The 22,918-nt window shown below is 43.8% G+C and overlaps 1 protein-coding gene across 6 annotated transcripts in view; it reads right to left on the bottom strand.

The window, feature by feature from the left end:
* Positions 1 to 22,918, bottom strand: part of c2h18orf21 (chromosome 2 C18orf21 homolog) — an 84,635-nt gene that overhangs the window by 59,609 nt on the left and 2,108 nt on the right. The window contains exon 1 of one of the 6 annotated variants that reach the window (XM_068057943.1): positions 16,277 to 22,880. The exons of 3 other annotated variants lie outside the window; for them this stretch is intronic. The gene's annotated coding sequence lies outside the window, so the exon portion shown is untranslated. Of the gene's footprint in view, positions 1 to 16,065; positions 22,881 to 22,918 lie in introns of those variants that run through there. 2 more of the 6 variants (XM_068057907.1, XM_068057897.1) reach the window with 2 other exon arrangements.

Consider the following 22,918-nt stretch of genomic DNA (forward strand, 5'->3'; position numbering starts at 1 on the left):
GGCGTACCGACCTCTACCTTGCAGAAGCTCAACGCCAACTCACAGACACCTCTTCCTACCTCCCTCTGGACCATGACCCCACCACCGAACATCAAGCCACCGTCCAAAGGACTGTCACTGACCTCATCTCCTCTGGAGATCTTCCCTCTACAGCTTCCAACCTCATAGTCCCGCAACCCCGGACAGCCCGCTTCTACCTCCTTCCCAAAATCCACAAACGGGACTGTCCCGGCAGACCCATTGTGTCAGCCTGCTCCTGCCCAACTGAACTTATTTCTTCCTATCTAGACTCTATCTTTTCTCCGCTGGTCCAGTCTCTTCCCACCTACATCCGTGACTCTTCTGATGCCCTACGTCATTTTGACAATTTCCAGTTTCCTGGTCCCAACCGCCTCCTCTTCACTATGGACGTCCAATCGCTCTACACCTCCATCCCCCACCAGGATGGTTTGAGGGCTCTCCGCTTCTTCCTGGAACAGAGGCCCAACCAGTCCCCATCCACCACCACCCTCCTCCGCCTGGCTGAACTTGCTCTCACATTGAACAACTTCTCCTTCAGCTCCACGCACTTCCTTCAAGTAAAAGGTGTCGCTATGGGTACCCGCATGGGTCCTAGTTATGCCTGTCTTTTTGTGGGATATGTCGAGCATTCTTTGTTCCAGTCCTACTCAGGCCCCCTCCCCCAACTCTTTTTCCGGTACATTGATGACTGTATCGGTGCCGTTTCCTGCTCCCGCCCCGAACTAGAAAACTTTATCAACTTTGCTTCCAATTTCCACCCTTCTCTCACCTTTACATGGTCCATCTCTGACACTTCCCTTCCCTTCCTCGACTTCTCTGTCTCCATCTCTGGGGATAGGTTGTCTACCAATATCCATTATAAGCCCACTGACTCCCACAGCTACCTCGACTACACTTCTTCACACCCTACCTCCTGTAAGGACTCCATTCCATTCTCCCAGTTTCTCCGTCTCCGACGCATCTGCTCTGATGATGCTACCTTCCATGACGGTGCTTCTGATATGACCTCCTTTTTCCTCAATCGAGGATTTCCCCCCACTGTGGTTGACAGGGCCCTCAACCGTGTCCGACCCATTCCCCGCACCTCTACCCTCACCCCTTCCCCTCCCTCCCAGAACCGTGACAGGGTTCCCCTTGTCCTCACTTTTCATCCCACCAGCCTCCATATCCAAAGGATCATCCTCCGCCATTTTCGCCACCTCCAGCGTGATGCCACTACCAGTCGCATCTTCCCCTCCCTTCCCCTGTCAGCATTCCGAAGGGATCGTTCCCTCCGCGACACCCTGGTCCACTCCTCCATTACCCCCACCACCTCGTCCCCGTCCCAGGGCACCTTCCCTTGCAATCGCAGGAGGTGTAATACCTGCCCATTTACCTCCTCTCTCCTCACTATCCCAGGCCCCAAACACTCCTTTCAGGTGAAGCAGCGATTTACTTGTACTTCTTTCAATGTAGTATACTGTATTCGCTGCTCACAGTGTGGTCTCCTCTACATTGGGGAGACCAAGCGCAGACTGGGTGACCGCTTTGCGGAACATCTCCGCTCAGTCCGCAAGCAGGACCCTGAGCTTCCGGTTGCTTGCCATTTCAACACTCCCCCCTGCTCTCATGCTCACATCTCTGTCCTGGGATTGCTGCAGTGTTCCAGTGAACATCAACGCAAGCTCGAGGAACAGCATCTCATCTACCGATTAGGCACACTACAGCCTGCCGGACTGAACATTGAGTTCAATAATTTCAGAGCATGACAGCCCCCCACTTTACTTTCATTTTTAGTCATTTTTAGTTATTTTTTCTTCCTTTTTTTTGCATTCCTTTTTACATTTTTTACAATCTTTTTTTTGCATTTATTTCATTTCATCTTAGTTTGTTCAGTTTGCTTACCCACTGTTTTTTTCAGGTTGTTTTTCTTCAGGTTTGCACTTGCTGATGTTCTATATTCAGTATATTCACACCTAATCTGTACTAATGCTTTGTCTTTCAAAACACCATTAACATATTGTTTGCCTTTGCTCCGTGACCTTTTGGTCAGCTATGTGGCCTGGTCCAATCTGCACCTTCTCCTTTGTTATCTCTTGCCCAACCCCCACCTCACTTGTTTATAATCTGTGACTTTTCTAATATTTGTCAGTTCCGAAGAAGGGTCACTGACCCGAAACGTTAACTCTGCTTCTCTTTCCACAGATGCTGCCAGACCTGCTGAGTGAATCCAGCATTTCTTGTTTTTGTTTCAGATTTCCAGCATCCGCAGTATTTTGCTTTTATTTAAATTACTTCTGTTACAATAGAGCCAGCTTCAACTGCAGTGACTTGCCTTTGATTATCTAGGGCAACAATGTCCACACGATATCTAATTTGAAAATGGGACAATATGAATCCCATGTGATCCCAATTAATCAGAAGCTCAGGTGGTCAAGTGTTGATTGCTTCATTGACTAATTTCACATACCCAGCTTTAATTTCTCAAAGTTGTTAATTGCAATCATTAGAAATCCCATTCAATTAAGAATACAGACTTAGCTCAGTGCTTAGTTAATTAAAATTAATTGTACTGTTCTTTATTGAACTCTCCATGTTTCAGTAATAGTGCTCTGTTTGCCCTTCACACTCAAATGGACTGCTGTTAAATCAGTAGTTTTTTTCCCCCTCCAAAATGAATAACCTCTTTTGGGTAATTTTTATACATTAGCTGTATTTTCAAATTCCAGGTTAACATTTCAGAAGCTGCAGTTCGGAACTACTGTTCATTTTAAGGCCCTTATTGGAGAATATTTTTCTTAAATTGTCATACGTATGATATTTGACCAAGCTTTTAGTCACCCCTCCTTCTTTGGCAAGTTGTCAATTTATTTTTGTCTGATTAAGCTCCTGTAAAGCACCTTTGGCCGTTTTTCTACATTAAAGGCTCTATATTAATACAAGTTGTTATTCAGTTTGCTGAATCATTTCCCATAGCTTTGCCAATCATGTTTAATCAATGTACTATATTGTAATGTCAACAAAAGCTTTGTGAACTGAACTTTGCATATAATGTGCCTTGTTATTTTTGTCTTCAAACTTGAGATAAAAGTCACTCATTAATAAAATACTATTGCTTTAGTGTACTCTTGTTAGATTGTATTATTTGTTGCCACCATCCATGTCCTGTACACGAAGTCTGTAACAGATGCCTGTTGTTAATCCAGCCTTCCATGTGCTTGTTAAATTAAGGCAGATCTCATTTTATATAATCTCCTAGGATCTAAATTGTCCTGAATATTCTATTCAGGGATATGCAGAGGAGAGTAATAAAGACTGAAGCCAAATGTGGAGCGGATAAGCCTTGAAGATTAGAATCGCTGAAGTTTTGCAGTCGAGAGAGAAAGGTGTTAAAGGAGACCTTATTTAACATCTGTCTCCCCAATCTATTTATACATTAAAAGCTGAGAGTGGTCTCACGATTCCAAATACTTTTAGATGGAGCTACGAGTGTAAATGTTACATAATTTGTGAATTATAGTGGGAGAGCACCTACAGTAAAGTGACTATCAACTGCTGTTGAGCTGCTTATCCGAATTCAGTGCACTGTCCTACACTTGCCACTGGATAGCAGTGCACCTATTTATTTACTGGGCACAGCAGACATCTTTTTAAAGACAAGTAATGGATATGTAACTCATACAAACAAACAGATTCTTCACTGCTAGGAAAGCCATATAGCCCAAGAAAGCAACATTAGCAGCGAGAGACAGCAAGTCTTCACAACATCCCTCCCTGAATGCTACACAATGGCTTCACCAGATCAATCTCAAGTGGCAATGCAAGCTGAAGGCCTCCAGGAGTAACACACACCAGACCATTATGAACAGGAGGGCAGTAAATTTTGACGGTGCTGGCCAGAGCAGAACGGGGCCACAGTAATATCATTTGACAAGAGCCGCTCATCATCAGGGGTAGTGTTCCGATCCTGTTAGGGACCATTAACTTTTAAAAACAGAAAGTCAAATTTTCAGTTGTTACTGAAAAAAATTACGCCACAAGATTTCATGTTTTAAACAAAAACCACTATTAACACTACAATTTGGGAACATATATATTTTAAACTTAAAATCTGAACTGAGCATAAAGACTTATAAACTCTAAGTCTCAACAGCACATCCCTGTTTGACTGTTATTTCTACTCCAAGAATCCCCTATATGTTACAGGATCACTTCTCCTGGGACCAATCCAAAGTGTACTGCAGCTCTTAAGAATTCACTTCTATTTCCTTAATTTCTCAGCTGTCTTCTGACGTATCAGACCTCCCAGATATGGACTTCCCAGCCTCAGCATAGGCCTTACTCAAAACTGAAACACCCCTGGCTCCTAAAGGCCTCTTTGCTCCCGAGCCCAGCTGACATCCAAAAATCAACTGCTTGTCTGAAGCCAACAGCTTTCCAAAAGCCAACTGACTGTCAGCAAGCACACAAATCAAAAACCCAACAGGCACCCCCTGCATCATCTATCTCCATAGCAAAGTGGTGTATGTGGGATGTCCCAGATAGCAAGTCAAACCCCTCCAATGAGCAAAATTTTGGTCCCCTCCTCATCTCCAACAAATAAGAACAATGACCCCTCTTCTCCCCACAGAACAAGAATAAGGAACCCCCACCACATAAAAATGAAGAAACTGACACAAAGCACCTTCAAAAATTCCTGGAGAATGATAGCTGGAAAATAGCAAATCCAAATAGCCGGTGAGTATCAAGAATTTTGAAGCACCAGTGGAATTCCCATCTCAAAGCAAATTGAGAAACAAAACCATAAACACACCATACACCCAATCACTGTGCAGGAATTACGCAACCTTCCCCAACCCTGTACCTATTCACTCACTGCTGGTTGCACCTCTCCTTCCAAACCATCCACTACTTGGCAATACCTCCCACATTCTTCACCAAACTATTAGCTGCAGTTCCCCATTCATAGGCTACACCAATCCCATTTTCCTTTTATAGTAACTGCCCATCTGACTGCATTTTCCAAATCCACCCATCTAGCTGTGCTTTTCTTAACTAAGTGGCTGGCTGCCTAATGCCTCTGTCTGCCTATACTAGCTGATCTGAAGTCCATTTCTTCACCACTGACCTTCCCCTTCCTCTCTCCCACTGTCCTGTCTCTTCACTTCCCTGCCCCTCTTGCCCCTTCTCCTTTCCTGTTCAACACTCTACTTAGCTTTTCTCTCTTCCTCCATGCCTTCACACCCCAGTATTGGTTCTTTTATCCACCACCCTCTAATCTGGCTGGATGTTAAAGATTCAGATTTGTGTATTGCTGAAAATAGCGACATGTTGTCAAAGCTTTTTGTCTTGCACTCATCAGGACAATCTGCAAGAATACCAATGCAAGAGAAAGCATCTTTATACTGTGAGAAGAGAGTGCTGATTGGTTGGCTAGTGAACTCTGATTGGTAGAGGCGTTGCCATGGAGAATGCACCAGTTTACAGTGACTGACAATTAACTGCCAAGCTTTGTTTGAAATTTAAATCAGGCAGCTTGACTCTGATTGGTCAAGGCATTGCCCTGAGGAATGAACCAGTGAATGGCTGTCACTTATTTTGTTAAAAATACACATTGCGTGACAATGGCTACCTTGATCAGATCATTTCTCACTGTATATCATGCAAACTTATGAATGGGCCTAAGGCCATCATTTCCAGCCCTGAAAAGTGCCCAGTCTACCTCAAATTACTCTGGAAGGGTAATGTATACCAAAAATTTGAGCAACAGGTGAAGCTAGCCATTTCATACTGCTACTATGCAGTAGCAACACGTGTCGTGTTCACCACTAACAGGATCCTGCCTATTACACAAATGAGTAATGTGATACATGCATTTCAATGCCAGTGCGATGCTAGGTATATAGGCCATATATCCCAGAGACTGGCAGATCATATCAAACAGCATGACCCTTCCGCTGTTCAAAACGGGCAAGGTACAGGCCATACCCAACCAGCCCATGCTTGCAAAACTCAAAACACAGTGTCCAACATTAGATGTGATTCCACGATTGGACAATACTTGCTAAATAATCGACAGTGTGCTCAGAATTACACCGACAACCAATTTGAAATCGTCAGTGGAGCTCGCAGTGTGCCGCATTTGCACATACTGCGAGCTACATATAGTAGTACACAGGATCCTGCTCTTTACAGACAGAAAGAACATGTACAAACATTGCGCCTGTTTCAGCTAAACAAAATAAGTGACAGCCAGTCACTGGTTCATTCCTCAGGGCAATGCCTTGACTAATCAGAGTCAAGCTGCCTGGTTTAAATTTCAAACAAAGCTTGGCCGTTAACTGTCAGTCATTGTAAACTGGTGCATTCTCCATTACAACGCCTCTACAAATCAGAGTTCACCTGCCAACTAATCAACACTCTCGTCATACAGTATAAAGTCATTATTTTCCCTTACATTGGTATTCTTGTGGATTGTCTTGATGAGTGCAAGACAAAAAGCTTCTACAACATGTCTATTTTCAGCAATACTCAAGCTCTGTACTACCAAACGACTACTCAGATTCGTCTTGACTACCCATGTGCACACGTAGGGAGTTGCACAGTAAACCAAAATCCTTCACGAGAACATAAGAAATAGGAGCTGGAGTAGGTCATTTGGCCCTTTGAGCCTGCTCCGCAATTCAACAATATTGGCTGATCTTCTACCTCAACTCCACTTTCCCACACTATCCCCATATCCTTTAACTCCATTAGTACTTCTGTCTTGATCTCTAGAGCAGACAATTCCAAACATTCACAAACCTTTGAAGAAATTTCTCATCACAGTCCTAAACAGCCAATCCTTTACTCTGAAACTGTGACTCCATGTTCTGGGGAAACATTTTCTCAGCATGTATCCTGTCATGCCCCATTAGCTAACAGGAAGCAGACAGTAGGGATAAATGAGGCATTTTCAGGTTGGCAAGCAGCAACTTGGGGAGTGCCACAGGGATCAGTGCTGGCGCCTCAACTATTGACAATCTACATCAATGACTTGGATGAAGGGACAGAATGTATGGTTGCTAAATTTGTTTATGACACCAAGATAGGTCAAAGAGTAAATTGCGAAAAGGACATAAAGAGTCGGCAAAGAGATATAGATAGGTTAAGTGAGTGGGAAAAAAAAATCAGATGGAGTATAATGTGGGAAAATGTGAACTTGTCCAGTTTGGCAGGTAGAATAGAAAAGCTGTATACTATTTAAATGGAGAGAGATTGCAGAACTCTGCGGTACAGAGGAATCTGGGTGCCCTGGTACATGATTCACAAAAAGTTAACATGCAGGTACAGCAAATGATTCAGAAAGCAAATGGAATGTGGTTGTTTATCGCAAGGGGAATCGAGTATAAAAGTAGGGAAATTCTGTTACAGTTATGCAGGGCACATCTGGGGTACCATGTACAGTTTTGGTCTCTTTATTTAGGAAAGGTTGTAATTGCATTAGAAGTTCAGAGAAGGCGCAGTGGTTAGCACCGCAGCCTCACAGCTCCAGGGACCCGGGTTCAATTCTGGATACTGCCTGTGCGGAGTTTGCAAGTTCTCCCTGTGACTGCGTGGGTTTGCGCCGGGTGCTCCGGTTTCCTCCCACAGCCAAAGACTTGCAGATGATAGGTAAATTGGCTGTTGTAAATTGCCCCTACTGTAGGTAGGTGGTAGGGAATATGGGATTACTGTAGGGTTAGTATAAATGGGTGGTTGTTGGTCGGCACAGACTCGGTGGGCCGAAGGGCCTGATTCAGTGCTGTATCTCTAAAAATAAAAAAAAATAAAAAATTTAAAAAAAGGTTCACTCGACTGATTCCTGGGATGAAGGGGTTATCTTATGAGGAAAGGTTGGATAGGTTGGGCCTATATCCATTGGAGTTTAGACCAAAGAGAGGTGATTTTATTGAAACATAAGATCCTGAGGGGACTTGACAGAGTGGATGCTGAGAGGATGTTTCCCCCTTATGGAATTCACTAGAACTACAGGACATAGTTTAAAAATAAGGGGTGTCCTATTTAAGACAGAGATAAGGACAAATGTTTTCTCTCAGAGGGTCGTTAGTCTGTGAAATTCTCTTCCCAGACAGCAGTGGAGGCAAGGTCACTGAATATTTTTAAGGATAAGCTAGATTGATGCTTGATTTACAAGGGAGTCAAAAGTTATAGGAGATAGACATAAAAGTAGAGTTGAGGGCACAATCAGGTCAGCCATGATCTTATCAAATGGCATAGCAGAGTCAAGGGGCCAAATGCCTACTCCTGCACCTAATTCATATGTTCGACATACTGATCTAGAAAACTATCTTGTATACATTGCAGGAACTTGTCCCTTACACTATGACTGCAAATTTGGTTTCCCCAGTCTATGAGAAGGTTAAAGATCCTCATGATTACTGTATTATCCTTAGTGCATGCACTTCTAATTTCCTGATTTATACTCCGCTCTACATTACAACCACTTTTAGGGAGCCTATAAACAACTTCATTTTCTGAGCCAAGATCCTTTCTCTCTACTGTCTTTATCCCATCCTTTATCAGGCTACCCCTCCATTTTGCCTATCTTTTAGAAAAGTTAGTTCCCGGCCTTGGTCGCTTTGCAACCATGTCTCCGTAATGGGGGTTAGAAATTAATAGGTTTGATTTGTGCGATTAATGCATCTAGCTTGTTGCAACAGATATAGTGCCTTTTTTCTAATTTTCTCTGATGTCACCTTAGTCACTAATGCCCTATCAACTTTGTTAGTTTCACTGTCCCATCCTGACCTACTCTGCTTATTTTTACCCAAAACACTGCTCTACTCACTTCTCCTTTGGCCTCCTTGTCTTGACAGACAATGGGTAAGCGCCTGGAGGTGGTCAGTGGTTTGTGGAACAGCACCTGGAGTGGCTATAAAGTCCAATTGTAGAGTGACAGACTCTTCCACAGGCGCTGCAGATAAAATTGGTTGTCGGGGCTGTTACACAGTTGGCTCGCTCCTTGCACTTCTGTCTTTTTTGCTGCCAACTTCTAAGTCTCTTTGACTTGTCACTCTTTAGCCCCGACTTTATGGCTGTCCGCCAGCTCTGGCGATCACTGGCAACTGACTCCCACGACTTGTGGTCAATGTCACAGGACTTCATGTCGCGTTAGCAGACGTCTTTAAAGCGGAGACATGGACGACTGGTGGGTCTGATACCAGTGATGAGCTTGCTGTACAATGCGTCCTTGGGAATCCTGCCATCTTCCATGCGGCTCACATGGCCAAGCCATCTCAAGCGCCGCTGGCTCAGTAGGGTGTATATGCTGGGGATGTTGGCCGCCTCGAGGACTTCTGCGTTGGAGATACAGTCCTGCCACCTGATGCCAAGGATTCTCCGGAGGCAGCGAAGATGGAAAGAGTTGAGACATCGCTCTTGGCTGACAGACGTTGTCCAGGCCTCGTTGCCATAGAGCAAGGTACTGAGGACACAGGCTTGAAACACTTGGACTTTTGTGTTCTGTGTCAGTGCGCCATTTTCCCACACCCTCTTGTCTCACTTAATCTATCAATAATCTTTGTAATTCTATGCTTCCATCTACACTGCTTACAATGCCGCTTAGAGTCAGTTGCATCTAGGTTGCTTTTTATCTGTAAGGGTCTAAGCAGTGACCCCTGTGATATTCCACTCAGCACCTCACTGCAATTCAAAACTATATTTCAAATCTTTTAATTTCATATTCAGTCCCAGATTCTACCTAGTCTTATAGATTTTAGCTTTGACAATTGAAAGTTTGTCAAAGGCTTTCGGGATGTTCAAATAAACTATAACAGGCTGTGCCAGCCTACAAGTAACATTCAGGTTTGAGCTAATAAGTCGCAGACAACATTCATGCTACAAAAGTGCCACATAAAGACATTATCGAATAAGAGGAAGTCCAGCTATTTCCCATTGGCCTTAAAACAGCACGTTGACAATATTCCAGCTACTGCGTTGAAAACATGTGTACCAGAGTTGGCTGCTCACCAGACTGTTCCGGTGCAGTCATGATACTGGCATCTGAAAATGTGAAAGACTATCAAAATATGTTCTATCCACCTAAGAAAAAAGAAAAATCTAATCTCAAATTGGCTCCAGACCTCAAAGTGTTGATACAGCCTGGGATGCAAGAGATGAATGCCAGAGAGGTGAAAGCAACTGCCCTGAAAATCTCGGTAGCATTCGACAAGTACAAGCAGTCAGTGGGGTTGTTGGGAGAGGGTCGGTCAAAAAGAAAATTGTCCAGTGATTGGAGTCCATGGTGCAAAGGATGTTGGTTGCGGATATCAGACAGCAAAGCTTGGGGCAGCACTGCAGAGGCTGAAACAGCTTTAACTGCTTCATTAATAACCTTGTTACACCCCCATTCCCACCTCCAGCACCCCGCCGCCTCCCCTCAACCACCCACCAAAAGGCCAGGCATGGAGCTATGTGCTGATGATTCCAGTATTCAGGCCATTTCATATCTCTGATTACGAAGCACCTCTTGCCAGCTTACACCGGGAGCTGGATAACATCCCAAACTGGCTGATTAAGTCCTCAGTGGCAGTTAATATTCATGCCATAAAAGTGCCAGTAATGGCCATATCAAATAAGCAAAAGCAAAGACATCTCATGACCTTCAATGGCATGATAAATGCAGAATCTATCAATCACCATTAACTAGAAACTCAACAGCAGCAGCCATATCTATACTGTGGATACAAGTGCAGTGCAGAAGCTAAGATATTCTGTGATATGTGACCGGTCATGCAGACCTGCACCTGCCAAGAATGAGGTATATTAATTTTGTCATATGAACATCAATTTTAAACTGTTGCTGGACTGAAGAAATAACTTATAAAGAGATCACCAGACATTTGGGCTGGAAGGACATTTGCATACTAAGAAATGCTGCTTGTGGAGACAAAGGACTATTCCCTGATCCAATTAACCCAAAAGGATTTTGATCACCAGACATCGAAGGTGTAAGGTAGCGCATTCCAGGGTCTGCTACGAAAACACAGAAGTGGTTAAGCCAGTTAATCACATCACTGACCTGCTGGCCAACTTGGTTTTTTATTTGTGCCACACAGAAAAGAATTCAGAAGGCAATTTTGCAACTGAAGCTAGAACAAGCAAGCCTCTCTCCTGGCTGTCTCTCTCTCTTTCGCTTTCTCCCAAGCCACCAGATCTGCGGAAGACACATAAACCTCAAGAGAGAAAAGACTCCTACATCGAAACAAGTTGAAGTGTGAACTGGGCCCCAACGAATAGCAGGACTTACCAGCAACCAAAGACTCCACATTGAACTCAAAGGACAGTAAACAACTAACAGATATCGCCTCAAACTTTTCCCCTTTATTCTTTCCACTTTTTCTGTCTCTATCTGCATTTGTGTTTATCGCGTATGCATGCTAGCATGGTCATGTCGCATATTTGTAGTCGTTAACCGGATTAGAGTTTAAAATGAATAAACTTCTACCTTTCTTGTTTAAATCTAAGAAAACCTGTCTGATTTCTTTGCCTTACAATTGGAGCAGTGAACAAGGATTCAGAGGGGGAGCTAAAAACACGGTTCTTCTAAAATTAAACCCTGTTACGGTTAAACCAGGCAAAGGCTGAGAGGGAACCCCTGGACCCCTTCTCACCTGGTCATAACAGACTCAACCTCCTGACCCTTCAAAGTTGCTGCACCATCCACAAAACTTAAGTCAGGAGTGTGATGGAATACTCACCAGCTGTCTGGATAAGTGCAACCACAAAAGCAATTTAAAAAGTTTGACACCATCCAGAACAGGTAGTTGGCTTGATTGGTGCCCATCAGTGGACTTACTTTCTACCATTCCTACAGTATATATGACCTACAAGAAACACTGTAGCATCTTACTAGATGTTCAACAGCACCTCTCTCTTCTACAAGCTCTACCATTAAGAAGAACATAGAAACAGAAAATAGGAGCAGGAATATGCCATTCGGTCCTTCGAGCCTGCTCCGCCATTCAATACGATCATGGCTGATCATCCAACTCAGTAACCTGTTCCCGCTTTCGCCCCCATATCCTTTGATCCCTTTAGACCCAAGAGGTATATCTAACTCCTTCTTGAAAACATACAATGTTTTGTCCTCAACTGCTTTCTGTGGTAGTGAATTCCACAGGCTCACCACTCTCTGGGTGAAGAAATTTCTTCTCGTCTCAGTCCTGAAAGCTTTACCCCGTGTCCTTAGATTATGACCCCTGGTTCTGGACTCCCCCATCATCAGGAACATCCTTCCTGCATCTACCCTGTCAAGTCCCATTAGAACTTTATAGGCTTCTATGAGATCCCCCTTCACTCTTTGGAACTCCAGCGAATATAACCCTAACCGACTCAATCTCTCCTCATACGTCAGTCCCGCCATCCCAGGAATCAGTCTGGTAAACCTTTGTTGCACTCCCTCTATAGCAAGAACATCCTTCCTCAGATAAGGAGACCAAAACTGCACACAATATTCCAGGTGTGGCCTCACCAAGGCCCTGTATAATTGCAGCAAGACATCCCTGCTCCTGTACTCAAATCCTCTCGCTATGAAGGCCAACATACCATTTGCCTTTTTTACCACCTGTTGGACCTGCATGCTTACCTTCAGCGACTGGTGTACGAGAACACCGAGGTCTCGCTGCATATCCCCCTCTCTCGGTTTATAGCCGTTCAGATAATAATTTGCCTTCCTGTTTTTGCTACCAAAGTGGATAAACTCACATATATCCACATTAAACTGCATCTGCCATGCATTAGCCCACTCACTCAACTTGTCCAAATCACCCTGAAGCCTCTCTGCATTCTCCTCACAACTCACCCTCCCACCCAGTTTTGTGTCATCTGCAAATTTGAAGATATTACATTTAGTTCCCTCATCTAAATCATTAATATATATTGTGAATAGCTGGGGTCCTAGCACCGATCCCTGCGGTACCCCATTAGTCACAGCCTGCCATTCGGAAAAAGACCCATTTATCCCTACTTCTTGTTTCCTGTCTGCCAACCAATTTTCTATCCATCGCAATAATCCCATGCGCTTTAATTTTACACGCTAATCTCTTATCTGGGACTTTGTTGAAAGCCTTCTGAAAGTCCAAATAAACCACATCCACTGGATCCCTCTCATCAACTGTACTAGTTACATCCTCTAAGAATTCTAGTAGATTTGTCATGCATGAATTCCCTTTTGACAGGATTGAGGCTGCCTGCAACGAATTTGGCCTAACCATCAGCCTCAAGAAAACGAACATCATGGGACAGGATGTCAGAAATGCTCCATCCATCAATATCGGCGACCACACTCTGCAAGTGGTTCAAGAGTTCACCTATCTACGCTCAACTATCACCAGTAACCTTTCTCTCAATGCAGAAATCAACAACTGCATGGGAAAGGCGTCCGCTGCGATGTCCTGACTGGCCAAGAGGGTGTGGGAAAATGGCGCACTGACACGGAACACAAAAGTCCGAGTGTTTCAAGCCTGTGTCCTCAGTACCTTGCTCGACAGCAGCGAGGCCTGGACAACGTATGTTCAGCCAAGAGTGAGGTCTCAATTCATTCCATCTTCACTGCCTCCAGAGAATCCTTGCCATCGGGCGGCAGGACCGTATCTCCAACACAGAAGTCCTCGAGGCAGCCAACATCCCCAGCATATACGCCCTACTGAGCCAGCGGTGCTTGAGATGGCTTGGCCATGTGAGCCGCATGGAAGATGGCCAGATCCCCAAGGACGCATTGTACAGCGAGCTCGTCATGGGTATCAGACCTACCTGCTGTCCATGTCTCCGCTTTAAAGACGTCTGCAAACACGACATGAAGTCCTGTGACATTGACCACAAGTCGTGGGAGTCAGTTGCCAGTGATAGCCAGAGCTGGCGGACAGCCATAAAGGCAGGACTAAAGAGTGGCGAGTCGAAGAGACTTAGCAGTTGGCAGGAAAAAGACAGAAGTGCAAGGAGAGAGCCAACTGTGTAACCGACCCGACAACCAATTTTATCTGCAGCACCTGTGGAAGAGTCTGTCACTCTAGAATTGGCCTTTATAGCCACTCCAGGTGCTGCTCCACAAACCACTGACCACCTCTAGGCACCTCTTGTCTCTCAAGACAAGGAGGCCAAAGATGATTTCCCTTTCGTAAATCCATGCTGACTCTGCCCGATTCTACCAATGTTCTCTAAGGGCTCTGCTATAAAATCTTTGATAATGGACTCTAGAATTTTCCCCACTACCGACATCAGGCTGACTGGTCTATAATTCCCTGCTTTCTCTCTACCTCCCTTTTTAAATAGTGGGGTTACATTAGCTACCCTCCAATCTGTAGGAACTGTTCCTGAGTCTATAGAATCTTGGAAGATGACCACCAATGCATCCACTATTTCTAGGGCCATTTCCTTAAGTACTTTGGGATGCATACCATCAGGCCTTGGGGATTTATCGGCCTTCAATCCCAACAATTTCCCCAATACCATTTCTCTACTCATACTGATTTCCTTCAGTTCCTCTCTCTCACTAAGCCCTGTGTTCCCTAACATTTCTGGTATGATATTTGTGTCCTCCTTTGTGAAGACAGAACCAAAGTATGCATTTCGTTGGTCAGCCATTTCTTTGTTCCTCATAATAAATTCCCCTGTTTCTGACTGTAAGGGACCTACATTTGTCTTCACCTATCTTTTTCTCTTCACATACCTATAGAAACTTTTTCAGTTTTTATGTTCCCCACAAGCTTGCTCTTGTACTCTATTTTCCCCTTCTTAATCATTCCCTCGGTCCTCCTTTGCTGAATTCTAAGCAGCAATGTTGTGGGAACACCATCGCCTCCAGGTTCTCCTGCAAGTTACCCACCGCCCTGATTTGGGCATGTTGTCATAATATACAATTTCCACTATTTTAAATATAATGCCAAAATGTTAAGATTTGTTGAACAATACCTTCCCCGCCTTAATAAATGCTGAGAAGGGAATCTGCCAACCTATTCCTTTAGAGATCGTGGTTATTTGACCACACAACCATTTTTTGCCCACTTGCTATGTGATGAGTGTGAGATTACAGAAACATACAAGATCATCATATAGACATGGTGTTTTACAGATTCAGTACAAGTGGTTTCAGTAGAAGTATTTATTGGAAGACAGAACATAGTTGTTAGGCATATTCTAGCAATACTAAACGGTTATTTTTGTACCCCTCGGATTATCATTACAAGTTCTCTGACAGTAGTACAGTGTGCCAAAAATGTCTCCTCCAAAGTGTGAAATTTGAAACAATCTTTCTTTTAGTTTAGGATAGAAGGTGTGGCACTATGCAACCTACATTTTGAAAATAAAAACAAAGTTCATCTCTAGACATTGTGAACTATCAAAATGTAATAGAAAAACAATTATTTTATCTCATGTGCAGTTGCTCACAAACAAAAATTAAAACAATGTCAAGATACTATAGTATGCTACATTAGTCAGTCACTGCTGGCATATCACATAACACCTCAAGAGTCACAATCTAAAAAAAGTCACAATCTCCAAGTCAGGAACAACCATTATGATTTTTGATCAAGCAATATAATAAATATAAATGAACCATTAGATATTTAATGTAAATAAATTTATTCTAATACTAAAGTTAATTTCACAGTACCCATCTTACCAAGACTGCAAAACATATGGCAGACCCTTCAGGAGCCAGGTGATATGTTTAAAGGCAGTTACATTTAAAAGTAATGTTAACCATATGGACTTACCTTGAGAAATATATAAAAACATTGCATTAATTGTTAAACACCAGTAAAACACTGCAACAATCGACTGTGTAATTGAAAAACCACCGATCACTCCCACATCCCAGGACATTTAAAACCTGACGCTCGAGCTCAGAGCAGAAGTTTACCAGCAGCGAGGAACTTGTACTTGAAGAACGACTCCACGTGTTAACGGGCACATTTACACACAACTGCAGCTTTGGTGCAAAGCAGTTTCACTTGTAAACCAGGCCAAATCCATGAGTCAGGAGCCGGTTGGACTTCGGAATAAAGTGGGAATGGAACTCACTCTTTCCAAGTCGGGATCCTTCATCCTCAAATTGACGCTGCAACTCGCATCAGTACAGGGACACTAAGTAAACTCGTTGATGCACGGTCTCCAGTGTAACCCCTCTCGCTGCAGTGTAGCTCTTTAACTATCGCTTTCTCTATATCGATCGCCCCCACACATCAGATTACATGTTACGGCCTACATGTACCGGCTTTGACGCTGCTAGCACCTTACTATGTCAATGACGGCCAGGATCAACCGCACACTCCAGCACCTCTGGACGGCAGCTGAGCCGGAAACATGGCGGAGTGATGTCATTGACAGGCCGCGGCGGCGTTTGGGTGACGTCACGGAGACAGCGGCGCGCGCGGGGTGACATCATTGAGGCCGTGACGGCGCGCATGGGGTGACGTCATTGAGAGACCGCGGCGGCGCGCGCAGGGTGGCAGAAAAAAGTTTTAATTTAATTTCTTTTAATTTTAGTACTCGAACATTGGAGGGTTGTTTTTCAGATTGGAGACCGGTGATCAGTGCTGGGCCCTCTGTTGTTTGTCATATATATTAATGACTTGGATGTGAATGTAAGGGGCATGATTAGTAAGTTTGCAGATGACACCAAAATTGGTGGTATAGTGGACAATGAAGAAGGTTGTCTAAGGTTACAATAGGATATAGATCAACTGGGAAAGTGGGCAAGGGATTGGTAAATGGAATTTAACGCAGACAAGTGTGAAGTGATGCATTTTGGGAAGTTAAACCAGGGCAGGACATATACAGTGAATAGCAGGGCCCTGGGGAGTGTTGTTGAGCAGAGAGACTTTGGGGTGCAAGTACATAGTTCCCTGTAAATGGCAACACAGGTAGACAGGGTGGTGAAGAAGACGTATGGCGTGCTTGCCTTCATCGGCCGAGGCATTGAGTACAAGAGTTGGGACCTCATGTTACAGTTGTACATAATGTTGGTTAGGCCACATTTGGAGTACTGTGTGCAGTTCTGGTCACCGCACTACAGGAAAGATGTGATTAAGCTAGAGAGGGTGCAGAAACGATTCACAAGGATGTTGCCTGGTTTGGAGGGCTTGAGTTATAACGAGAGATTGGATAAGCTGGGTCTGTTTTCCCTGGAGCGAAGGAGGCTGAGAGGGGCATGATAGAGGTATAGTGGTGCAGTGGTTAGCACCACAGCCTCACAGCTCCAGCGACCCGGGTTCAATTCTGTGTATTGCCTGTGGGGAGTTTGCAAGTTCTCCCTGTGACCGCGTGGGTTTTCGCTGGGTGTTCTGGTTTCCTCCCACAGCCAAAGACTTGTAGGTTGATAAGTAAATTGGCCATTATAAATTGCCCCTAGTATAGGTAGGTGATAGGGACAGGTGGGGATGTGGTAGGAATATGGGATTAGTGTAGCATTGGTATACATGGGTGGTTGATGGTTGGCAAAGACTCGGTGGGCCGAAGGGCCTGTTTCAGTGCTGTATCTCTAAATAAAAATAAATAAATAAAATTATGAGAGGCATAGATAGGGTAGATAGCCAGAGTCTGTTTCTCAAGGTAGGGGTGACTAAAACTAGAGGGCATAGATTTAAGGTGAGAGGGAGGAGGTTTAAAGGGGATCAAAGGGGTAAATTTTTCACACAAAGAATCGTGGGTATCTGGAATGAGCTGCCTCAGGAGGTGGTGGAGGCAGGAACAGTAGCAAAATTTAAGAGGCATCTGGACAGGTATTTGAATGAGCAAGGCGTAGAGGAATATGGAATTAATGCAGGCAGGTGGGATTAGTATAGATAGGCATTATGGTTGGCATGGATGAGGTGGGCCGAAGGGCCTGTTTCTATGCTGTACGACTCTATGACTCTAACATCATAAATCTTATAAAGGACCAAATGAAAAAATACAATGGATGCTGGAAATCTAAAATAAAAGCAAATATTCTAGAAATACTCAGCAGGAGTTAATACAAGAACACAAGAAACAGGAGCAGGAGTAGATCATATGGCCCATTGAGCCTGCTCCACCTTTCAATATGATCATGGCTTATCTTGGGCTTCAATTCCACTTTCCTGCCTGCTCCCCATATCCCTTGACTCCCTAAGAGACCAAAAATCTATCTATACCAGCCTTAAATGTATTCAATGATGGAGCATCCACAGCCCTCTCGAGTAGAGAATTCCAAAGATTCATAACCCTTTGAGTGTAGTAATTTCTCCTCATCTCAGTCCTGAATGATTAGCTCCTTATCCTGAGACTGTGTCCCCGTGTTCTAGATTTCCTGACCAGTGGGAACAATTTCTCAGCTTCTACCCTATCAAGTCCTTTCAGAATCTTGTATGTCTCAATTAGATTGTCTCTCATTCTTCTAAACTCCAGAGAATATAGGCCCAATTTACTCAGCCTTTCATCATAGGACGGCCCCCTCATTCCAGGGACCAACTTAGTAAATCTTCACTGCTCTGTCTCCAGTGCAAGTATATCCTCTCTTAAATGTGGAGATCAAAACTGCACACAGTATTCCAGGTGTGGTCTTACCAAAGCCCTGTACAATTTTAGTAAGAATTCTTTATTCCTGTACTCCAATTCCCTTGCAATAAAGGCCAACATGCCATTTGCCTTCCTAATAGCCTGCTGAACCTTGTGCGTTCCTTGTATGAGTACCCCCAACTCTCTCTGAACATCAACACTTATCAGTTTCACACATTTAAAAAAGATTCTGCTTTTCTATTTTTATGACCAAAGTGAACAACTTCACACTTCCCTACATTATACTCCATTTGCCATCTTGTTGCCCTTAACCTGTCTATATCTCTTGCAGCCTCTCTACATCTTCCCCGCAGCTTACTTTTCCACCGAGCTTTGTATCATCAGCAAACTTAGATACATTATTCTCTGTCTCTTCATCCAAGTCATTAATATAGAATGTAAATAGCTAAGGCCCCAGCACTGAGCCTTGTGGCACCCCACTATTTACTGCCTGCCAACTTGAAAATGCCCCATTTATGCTCACTCTCTGCTTCATGTCTGTTAACCAGTCCTCTATCCACACTAATATATTACCCCCAACACCATGAGCCCTTTTCTTGCCTATTAATCTTTAATGTGGTACCTTATCGAATGCCTTTTGAAAATCCAGGTATACTACATCTACTGGTTCCCCTCTATCTACCCTACTAGTTACATCCTCAAATAACTCTAATGTTTCAGGAATCATTAACCTGGGCGCACAGTGGCGCAGTGGTTAGCACTGCAGCCTCACAGCTCCAGCAACCCGGGTTCAATTCTGGGTACTGCCTGTGTGGAGCTTGCAAGTTCTCCCTGTGTCTGCGTGGGTTTCCTCTGGGTGCTCCGGTTTCCTCCCACATGCCAAAGACTTGCAGGTTGATAGGTAAATTGGCCATTATAAATTGCCCCTAGTATAGGTAGGTGGTAGGGAAATGTGGGGACGTGGTAGGAATATGGAATTAGTGTAGGATTAGTATAAATGGGTGGTTGATGGTCGGTACAGACTCGGTGGGCCGAAGGGCCTGTTTCAGTGCCGTATATCTAAATAAAATAAAATAAATAACCCTTCTCCCCCACCAATGAACGGAAACTTGTAAAACTAAATTATGTTACTACATAATCGCTGAAGACTCTCCATTAATTTATTCATTAGTACCTATTTAACTGTGTTGCTAAAAAGACATAACTAGGAGCAGGCCCCTGGGGCATCCTTGAGTTATTCAATTAGATCAGAACTAATCTACCTTAACTCCACTTTTCCGACCTATCCCCATACTCAGGGATTCCCTTAGTGTCCAAAATGTTCATCAGTATCTTTTCCCAGTCAGTGAGTCACAATGGACGTAATTCGTGTTGGTTTCTATGAGTTCAGGTTATCTTTTTTGATTGGATGGTGTCAAAAATACTATAAAGTATTTTTCTAAGACTACAGATATGTTTTACGTCATTCTAATACGGAGCAAAGACAGAACGGCTTATATAGCAGAATTGCTTTAAACTATGCTCACAATTCCTGTCCTGTTCCCTCAATGACATTGATAACATTGGATAAATTTCAACGTCGAAGACATTGTTAGTGTAAGGATAGGCACATATCCATATAGATTATTAATTAAGTAAGCTAGTTGGATAATATGTATATAATAGGGTTGTTATGTTAAAAGACAGGCTTATGATCACAGCTGGGGGGAGAGACAGAGGGAATTACTGCAAAATAAAAAAAAATGCTCCTGTTAGTATCGAGCATAACACCAAAGGTTTGTATAACAAAGTCCATGGCTCGCGCAAAATACCTATTAGAAATGACAGTATGATCTGGCGCCTATCATTCCTGTTTAGCAATTTATTAAAGAACTAAAGGTCATAAAACACCAAAGGTGTTGAAATCAGTCGGAACTAGACCATGAAAAAAATATAAGAGATACATTAAACATAGTAGGCTTTTTCCTACCTTCAAGATCAGGAAAAAGTTTGAGAGGCCACAAATTTTCAGCAAGTAAAGAGGCAAAGAAAAGTGGAAGGAAGCGAAGGTCTGTGATAGGATGGAAGGCAGGAGAGATTAAATAACAAAAGGGATGATTGTGCAAGGCGAAAGGAAATGGGAAAGGAAGGGAACAAAACATGGATCTAGAGGAGATGAAAATAGTAGAACAATTGCCAACAGCTGCTGTCTGAAAAATTGTAGACAAAGGTTATGATCTGAAATTGTTGAACTCAATGTTGAGTCTGGAAAGCTGTAAAGTGTCTAATCGAAAGATAAGGTGCTGTTTAGTGATCTTATGTTGAGCTTTATTGGAACAGTGTAGGGGACTGAGGACAGAGAGGTCAGAGTGGAAGTGGGGCAGAGAATTAAAATGACAAGTGACTGGAAACTCAGGGTCATGTTTGCAGAGTGAATGGAGGTGTTCAACAAAATGGTCACCCAATCTGTATTTGGTCTCCCCAGTGTAGAGGAGACCGCATCATGAATGCCAAATGCAGCATACTAAATTGAAAGTATTGACAGGGTGGCACAGTGGCGTAGTGGTTAGCACCGCAGCCTCACAGCTCCAGGGACCCGGGTTCAATTCTGGGTACTGCCTGTGTGGAGTTTGCAAGTTCTCCCCGTGTCTGCGTGGGTTTTCTCCGGGTGCTCCGGTTTCCTCCCACAAGGGCCTTCATGGTGGTGGGGAATCATCAGTTGAAGGAAAAGGAAGACATAGCAGAAAGACTTGCAGGTTGATAGGTAAATTGGCCATTATAAAATTGTCACTAGTATAGGTAGGTGGTAGGGAAATATAGGGACAGGTGGGGATGTTTGGTAGGAATATGGGATTGTAGGATTAGTATAAATGGGTGGTTGATGTTCGGCACAGACTCGGTGGGCCGAAGGGCCTGTTTCAGTGCTGTATCTCTAATCTAATCTATAAGTAAATTGCTATTTCACCGAGAAGGAGTATTTGGGACTCTTGATAATGGGGAGAAAAGAGGTAAAAGGGCAGGTGATGCATCTCCTGTGGTTGCATGGGAAGGTGTCGAAGGAAGGGGAGGGGATGTTTGAGAAATGGACCAAGGTGTTGCAGAAGGAACAGTTCCTTTGGATTGCTGAAAGGGGAGAAGATAGGTTTTGTGGTGGCATCATGCTGGATGTGGCAGAAATGGTAGAGGGTGATCTCTTGAATATGGAGGCTGGTGGGGTTGAAGGTTAGGTCAAGGAGAACCCTATCATGGTTCTGGGAGGGATGGGAAGGGGTGAGAGCAGAAGTGTGGGAAATGAAACAGACAGAGTCAAGGGCCTTCATGGTGGTGGGGAATCATCAGTTGAAGGAAAAGGAAGACATAGCAGAAATGCTGGTATGGAATGTGGCATCATCAGAACAGATGCAACAAAGATGGAGAAACTGGAGAATAGAAGAGTCCTTACAGGAAGTGGGGTAGGTGGACGTGTGATCAAGGTAGCTGTGAGAGTCAGTGGACTTCTAGTCGATATTGGTCGAAAGCCTATCCCCAGCAATGGAGACAAAGAAGCCAAGTAAGGGAACAGAAGAGTCAGAAATGGACCATGTGAAAGGGAAAGGTGGAAATTGGAAGCAAACTTGATGAAATTTTCCAAGTTGGGATGAGAGCAGGAAATGGCACCAATGCAGTTATTAATGTATTGGACAAAGTGGTGAGAGAGGAGATCTGAATAGGACTGGAATAAAGAATGTTCCACATGTCCCATGAAAAAGCTGGCATAGCAGGATCCATATGGATTCCCATAGCAACATGTTTTATTTGGAGAAAGTGAGTGGAGTCAAAGGAGAAGTTGTTCCATGTGAGACCAAGCTCAGCCAGATGAAGGAAGGTGATGGTGGATGGAGACTGGGTAGTCGTCCGTTCAAGGAAGAGGGAGAGAACCCTTAGGTTGTTCTGGTGGTGATAGAGTTGTGGAGGTACTGGATTTCTATGGTGAAAAGGAGACAGGGTTAGAAAGCTACAAACTGTTAACGTGTCAGAGGGCATTGGAAGAGTTGGAATGCAGGTGGGAAGAGACTGGACAAGTGGAGAAAAAATATGTGAGATCGAAAGAAATCAGTTTCTGCAAGAGCAGGCTGAAATGATGGGTTTGCCAAAGCAATCCTGTTTGTGAATCCTGGGAATGAGGTTTTGGGTACTATGAGGTTGGAGGCTGTGCAGGGAAGATCTCCAGAAGAGATGAGGTCAGTGACAGTCTTGGAAACGATGGTTTCATGTCCAGTGGTGAGGTGACAGTCCAGGGAAGGTAGAAGGTATCAAAGAGTTGGCTTTCAGCCTCCAGAAGAGAGATTGGTTCTCTAAATATCAATAGCACCACCCTTGTCAGAGGGTTTAATGAGAATATTAAGGTTGGAACTTAGAGAATTGAGTGCTGCAAGTT

The sequence above is a fragment of the Heterodontus francisci genome, chromosome 2 (genome assembly GCF_036365525.1).
Source record: "Heterodontus francisci isolate sHetFra1 chromosome 2, sHetFra1.hap1, whole genome shotgun sequence".
In the NCBI taxonomy this organism is placed as follows: domain Eukaryota; kingdom Metazoa; phylum Chordata; class Chondrichthyes; order Heterodontiformes; family Heterodontidae; genus Heterodontus; species Heterodontus francisci.